Raw genomic sequence first — 6,951 nt, forward strand, 5'->3', positions numbered from 1 at the left:
TGTTTCGCAGACCAAACGCATAACTTTCTTTAGTTTATTTGATCGAGCCTCACCCTCAACTCTTGTGTTCATCCTTCGGGATAGATACAGGATTTGAGGTAAAGCACTCTTTCATCTAAACTATGAAAATTATGGGGTCAGTTTGACTTCATCTTTTTCAAAACTAAAATTTTTTTAAATGTCCTTCTGAAGCAGGCAACGGGATTTCAATTCCGATGACCGACAGCTTCTTATAGGCAAACCCCACTCCAAAAATAGTGCTGACAAAATCAACCAAGATAAAATTCACCGCCACAACATCCAAAATATAAGACAACTCAAATTTAATCACAAACATCACACAAAACAACTACAACTAAATTAATACGTCTCTATCGGATGATCAGGAATCCCTCGGAGGAGGTAACCTACAGTTGCTAATGAGGCTTCCCAGGGTCTAAATGATAGTATGAAACTCATTAAGTTAAGTTTAGTAAATTCATTTGGACTAAGTGAATCCAATTAAAATAGTGGTACCGGAATAACAGAACCATAGGATCCTAACCGATGTCGCTTTAATAAACTTTAACATGCCCCCATAAATTTTTTAAAGAACTTCAACCATAGGGTCATCTGATTTGACATCATAACTTGACATCCTAGCAAAATTAAACTTGTTACGACAAGGAGCTTGGAGCTAACACTGTGGGCAGCACGACCATCTTCAACATCAAAACCTGTCTTCCCTAGCTAAACCATTTTTAGCTAAACACCATTTTCTTCCTTAGAATTAAACAACAAGCCATAGGATTTTGAGGTTGTTTGATTCTGCAACATAAATCCTCACCATATCTTTAGGCCTTTGTATAGCTATGTTGTACAACATAAGCCCTAACTCGCCTTAGGATTCCAAGGTTATCGTTTGTCACGACCTAAATTCTCACATCTTCCAGGATATTTATGTGATCATTTCATGTGATCATTTCAATTTATGTGATCATTTCACACAAATGTAAGCCCTGAACAAATAAAATTTATAGGATGAAATGTTTAAATATTTCTCCTTAAAATTGAAGCCAAACAATAGGATAGTTTGGGAAGTTACTGAGGTTCTCCACGACGAGGTTCTCCTCCGGATCTATGAAATCCTCTAGTTCTTCCTCCTTTAGATTCCAAAAATAAAATATTCCAAATTTGAACCAATCCCTTTTCACACCTCTTTGTCAAATTTCATTGAAAATTCATATCCTTTGACCTCTTTGAAGATAATATTTCCTAATTTTTATCGAGAGTTTTTTTAGGTGACTTCGGTTATCTAATATGTAATTAACTATAGGGGCTTACCCTTATAGGAAGCTTGTCCAAACCCAGCTTAATATAAACCCAATTTAATTCTTCATATTAAATAGGAGAAATTGTCGATAAATAAAACAGTTTCGCAGACCAAACGGATGTCATATATTTCTTAGTTTATTTGATCGAGTCTCATCCTCAAGTCTTGTGTTTATCCTTCGGGGTAGATACAGGGTTTGAAGTATAGCGCTCTTCCATTTAAACTATAAAAAAAATGGGGTCAGTTTGATTTCTTATTTTTCCAAACTTAAATCTATATGTAAATTAAAAATTTCATTCCGAAGCGGGCGACGGGATTTTAATTCCGATGATCGATAGCTTCTTACGGGCAACTCCTCAACTGAAAATTGTGCCGCCAGCTTCTGGCAACTCCGCTGGGGAAAAGTTTTTCTCTACATTTAAATAAGAAAATATTATCTTCACACATCGGTAATGTGTCCGTGTCCCTTTTGGACCAAATTACTCTTCTTCCATTGACATACTTTACCCATTTCTGATTTGGAAAAGTACGGCCAACTCTTTAGACTTCAGGATTGTTTGTTTAATCACCTTTTGAATAGAGGGGTTCAAGAGGCCATTTAGGACTTTTTAATCGTCATGTGGGGTCGGACCCCAATAGGTGTGTTGGTGGACTAGTTCCACCTGGGCATTGTGCGTTGTGAAGTTGGTCCCACACTGGGTCCTAAACACTTCACATCTCCTTTTCGACTTTAATTTGCTATTTTGTAAATTGAATCGAATTGTGTTGTGTCACGCGCTCTTCAAAATTAATAAAAGTTTTTCTACTTTTAAATTAACTTTTTACTAAAAATTTTAAAATCCCCAAAAAATAAGACTTACTCGGTCTAAAGATCAACCTCTGTTAATTTTCAGTGCTTGCACTAAGATTACAAGGTTTTGATCGTATAGCTAACCCCAGAGCTTTTTGTTTTAAAGCTGCTACAATGGCGTGCCCAACGCTGACTTTTTCTTGCAAACTTGCCGACAAGCCATGAAGCCCGCAATGTCGCTTCTACCATTAAGTTCAGAGCCTGATTTGAAGACTATGAGTTTATCATCGGGAAGGCCCCGTTCCTCATAATGAAAGTCACCGCTCCAAAATTTAGGAGCCGTCTGTTGATTTCAACCTGAAATGTCTTCAGGACTTTCTTTCTTATATAAAGGCCAAGACTACTGCTGCTGCCATGGAAACTACCGAGCCTGCTGTCCCCGCTGCTGCTAAGGGGAAAGAAGTAACGATCATTGATGATCTGACTGAGGGATTAGCTATCCAACCATCAGTATTTGAAATCGGATCGAGTTCAGGAACTGCACCACTAACCCAAACTCAAAGGAGATACCACAACAGGAGAGTTTGGAGGGCCTTTAATGCCTAGGCTCTGGATGAGATACCCGTTAAGAAAGATCCTCACCAAGACGAATCAAGATTACTAGAAACATATCCACTTATGCATGGAAGTAGATTCCATTCTTTAATGTATACTGATGGATACAAGAGTATCCAGAAAATTGCCGCCACATTACCGACACTTCATGGACAGGGTGTGGCGAAAAAGAAACCTACTCCTGTCACCCGAGTCAGTTCAGTTTTTTAGAGACTAGCTACCAAAGAGGGCTGCTCAGTTAATGAGTTACTTAATTGAGTGGGGCATGCAATTTCCCCTCGTATGAAGAAAGAAATTTTAAGGGACATCAAATCTGCCAGACGATCTCAGAAGTCAACTGAAGATTTGTCTGCCCGTATTCCCGTCTCGTTCTACTTAGAAAGCAGAGTCGACACTGCTATTGTCGCCACAACGTCTACTACTACAAGGACGACAGACCGTCGACCGATTAAGTTAAGACTGGGTCTGAGAATTCTGCCGATCACCCATTATAAAGACATTTTTAAAATTTCAAAGGAAAAGATGAAGAGATTACCCAGTACTGTAGTCGGTCTGCACCATAGGGAACATACTTTTTCTTGAAATACCGATGTTTCTGCTATGACACTCTGTCCTGAGACATCATCATCAAAGAAAAAAGTGTGGATACCCAAGATCGCTGTACCGATACAGTCCGGGGAGCTCGCAGGGCAAGATCGTGGAGTGATGTCAGGGTCCAAAGTGTTTGACATTGTCGCAGCAATTGCCAGCGAGATGGAAGAATAAGAGGAGGAGGTCCAGTAGGGTCCTCCAGATCTTAAGGCAATTCAAGAATCAATAATTGAAGAAAAAGTTGAAAAGCTCAGGGTCGAGAATTCCGAGTTGGCTCGAGATCATGGAGTCTCCATTGGTGATGATGAAGACTTTGACTCTAATGATTACCTCAAAGAAGATTTCATGGATGTCCATGTCATTGAAACTAGAGCCGCTACATCTGCACTTGAGGCTCAACTTCTCATCAAAGAGAACACCGTAGATGAGCTGCGTAGGGCTATCCTTCTAAGGGATGAGCAAGTCAGCCAACTGGAGAAAAGAATAGAAGAGATGGCCGCAACCATGAATGGTATGGCCACAATTCAAGACAATCTCAACCTCCACAGTTAGCCTCTCCAAAGGTCAACCAATTAGAAATTATACATATTACAGATGAAAGAAGAGAAGTTGCCTCAGCAAATAGGGATGAGCAACCAAAGAAGGATTCTCCATCGAGTGCCACGCCGGAGAAGGAATTTAAGCAAATGGTCTAGCAAGTTTGGGAGGCCTTAACCCAATCTAAGGGTGGTGCATTGGTTTTAAAGGATAGACCTTACCCGAAAGAATTTGAAGTCGTAACCTTACCCAAGGGTTTCGTGGTCCCAAACTTTAAGATGTTTGATGGGACTAGAAATCCCTGACATCATATAGCACATTTTCGAGCCAGTTGTGGCAACACAAGAAATAACAAAACTTTACTCTTCCAATAGTTTGTCAGCAACCTGTCAGGGATTGCTTTAGATTGGTATGCTGATTTGCCCAATGGATTAGTTAAGACATTTGCTGAGTTGGAACAATTATTTGTGAAAAGATTTTCTGGAGCGCAACACCATGTCTTTATAGAAGAGCTCATGATGGAAAAACAAAAGCCCAACGAGACTTCAGTGGATTACATTTTGAGGTGAATAAACCTTAGCATGAAATGTGAACCTCAGCTACAGGAACATCACACAATTGAGATTTTACTCAAAAGCATTCATGGAACAGTAGCTTTCATGCTCAAGGGACTCGCCATCATATCCTTTGAGAAGCTACTTAACAAAGCCAACAGTCTTCAAGAAGAAATCAAACTTATGGATTCTCAAAAGAAATCCAAGGCAACCAGAGTATTTGAAAAGAAGTCAGGAACAGTAGCGACTATTGATAAATGAAAACAACCAATGAAGATATATTCAGAAAATTCTCACCAATCTTCATCACAGCATGCTCAGAAATAGAGTAACCAGTCCAACCATCTACCGCCTCAAGAAGGATCACCTCGAATAGGGTATAAGAGAATATCTTTGGCAGAACAACAAAAAATGGTGCATTCTTTCAAAGATCAAGCCGTATCCAAGATGCTCAAATGTCTGATGAAGAAGCCTGAGTTCAGAGTATCAGATCCAAAGGAACCCAAAGAGGTCGACAAGAAGGATCAACCAAATTATTGCCCATACCACAGGTTGCTTGGGCACACTATAGAAGAATGTTTCATCTTTAAGGATTGGCTTGAGAAAAATCTCAAAGAAGGAAATATAACTATCCCGAAAGAATATTTATGACAACCTAAAAAAGGTTTCATAAATATGATTTCGGCCGAACCAATCTCTCTGATTGATCTATATACTGAAGAAGATTGATGGAGTATGACTTGGAACAAGCTCAAGGGGGTCCTAAACCAAATACAAGATTCATCAAAACAATCTTCTACATATACCAGAAAAGACGGATGGAATGAAGTTTGGAGCAAATCACCCAAGAAAATATTGAATCATATCCAGAACACATCAAAAAAAGGCTCCGTTCAGAGTCTTTAGCCTGCCAAACCCGAGACGAAGATTTCGCCAGGAGATTTGTCATCGTCAAAGATAAAGAAGAAGAAGAACACCACTACGAAAATTGATAGCACAGAGGGTAGGATAGGGGTTGCATCTACTAGATTAGTTGCCTCAAATTTGTTTGAATTCGGGGAAGAAAGTCCTCGAACCCTTAACTTTGTATGATTTTCTTTTTACCCCTCCAGGGTCTTATGAATGTAATGATTGTGATTTCGGCTACATTTTTACTGTTTCTAGTGATAATGTAATCGATTATTACCAATCTAACCTCAAGCTTAACCACTCTAGCTTCAATCTTGATTCCAAAAATGATCCTCAAATTGTACTTGAGTTCGATGAACTCGCTAACAAGGCCAAAGAAGACATCAATGATATCGCTTACCACAGCACTGGGAGTGAGGAACCAATCCTCAAGCACCATGGTGCACCGCTTGGCATCAACTTAAATCTTTCTGACAAAGAGGAAACACTGAAAGATTCAACAATGATATCTCAAGAAGAAGAAATTACAAAAGTGAACTTAAGGAGTGAGAGAGTGTTACCCCCAAGAATAGCTCCAACAGATAAACGAAAACAAATAATAACTCGAGAAGAGCTACATCCACCACTGGTATAACCAAGAAAAAATTGAAAGACCATACAAAGTGGATAGGAAGTTACCAGCCCGATTAAGCATCTACGACGCTCTGATCGACGCTCTGATCCTGTCAAAGGAGATGAGAGAGTTTCTAGTTACAGCCTTGCTCGACCCATAAATTTGCTTAGCTTAGTTGGCCAGCACATCATCAGATGAAGTTTGTTCATTGAAAGAACAGCCTAGGATAACCTTTACTGATGAAGATTTGCTGCTTGGTACTGCCAACCACAACCGACCACTCTACAGCTCCTTTAACATCGGCAGATTTGTGTTGTCCAGAGTTTTAATAAATCCTGGAGCATCTCTCAACTTGATGAATCTACAAACATTAGCCTATGTTGACCTCACTTTTGGTTGAGGTCTAGAAACTTCTTTAGTAGCCTAGGTCTAGCCATAGGACTTTCCTATTGACTAGTCTTAGAAAACTAGAAAAGGTACCCTCACCATTAGAAACTCAAAACTCTTTTCTTTACTCAAATTGAAGTTCCACATATTGGTCCTAACCTCTAATACTTAGTAGGTAAGATCATTATGAGGGAACTCAAGGAGAGTGCCTATAGGGCTACTTGGCCTTAGGATTGACCCTGGGTGTTGGTTTGGAGCTAAGGTATAAATGATTCGGAGCTAAGGTACATTATACCCTCACCATATCCTCACAATACCCTCACAATACCTTGGATAAGACCAATATATGAGGACCCAAAATGGGATTTCATTGATCTATGACTCATTTAAAATGGTTCTCTATCCAATTCTACTTGAAATGCCCAACTTGGTCTTTTGCCCCTAGGCACCTCCAAATTACATAACTGCCCTTGGGACCCAAATTTGGCCAAAATTCCCAAATTTGGCCAAAATACCCAAAACTGATCAAAAGTCATTCCAAACACTTTGAATACATCCAAATTTGCCAAAAATGACAAAAATGACCAAATTACCAAAATGCCCCTCCATGGCCCAAAAATCCAAAAATTCCAAAAATTCCCAA

Source organism: Phalaenopsis equestris, unplaced genomic scaffold, assembly GCF_001263595.1.
Source record: "Phalaenopsis equestris unplaced genomic scaffold, ASM126359v1 Scaffold210878, whole genome shotgun sequence".
Classification (NCBI taxonomy): domain Eukaryota; kingdom Viridiplantae; phylum Streptophyta; class Magnoliopsida; order Asparagales; family Orchidaceae; genus Phalaenopsis; species Phalaenopsis equestris.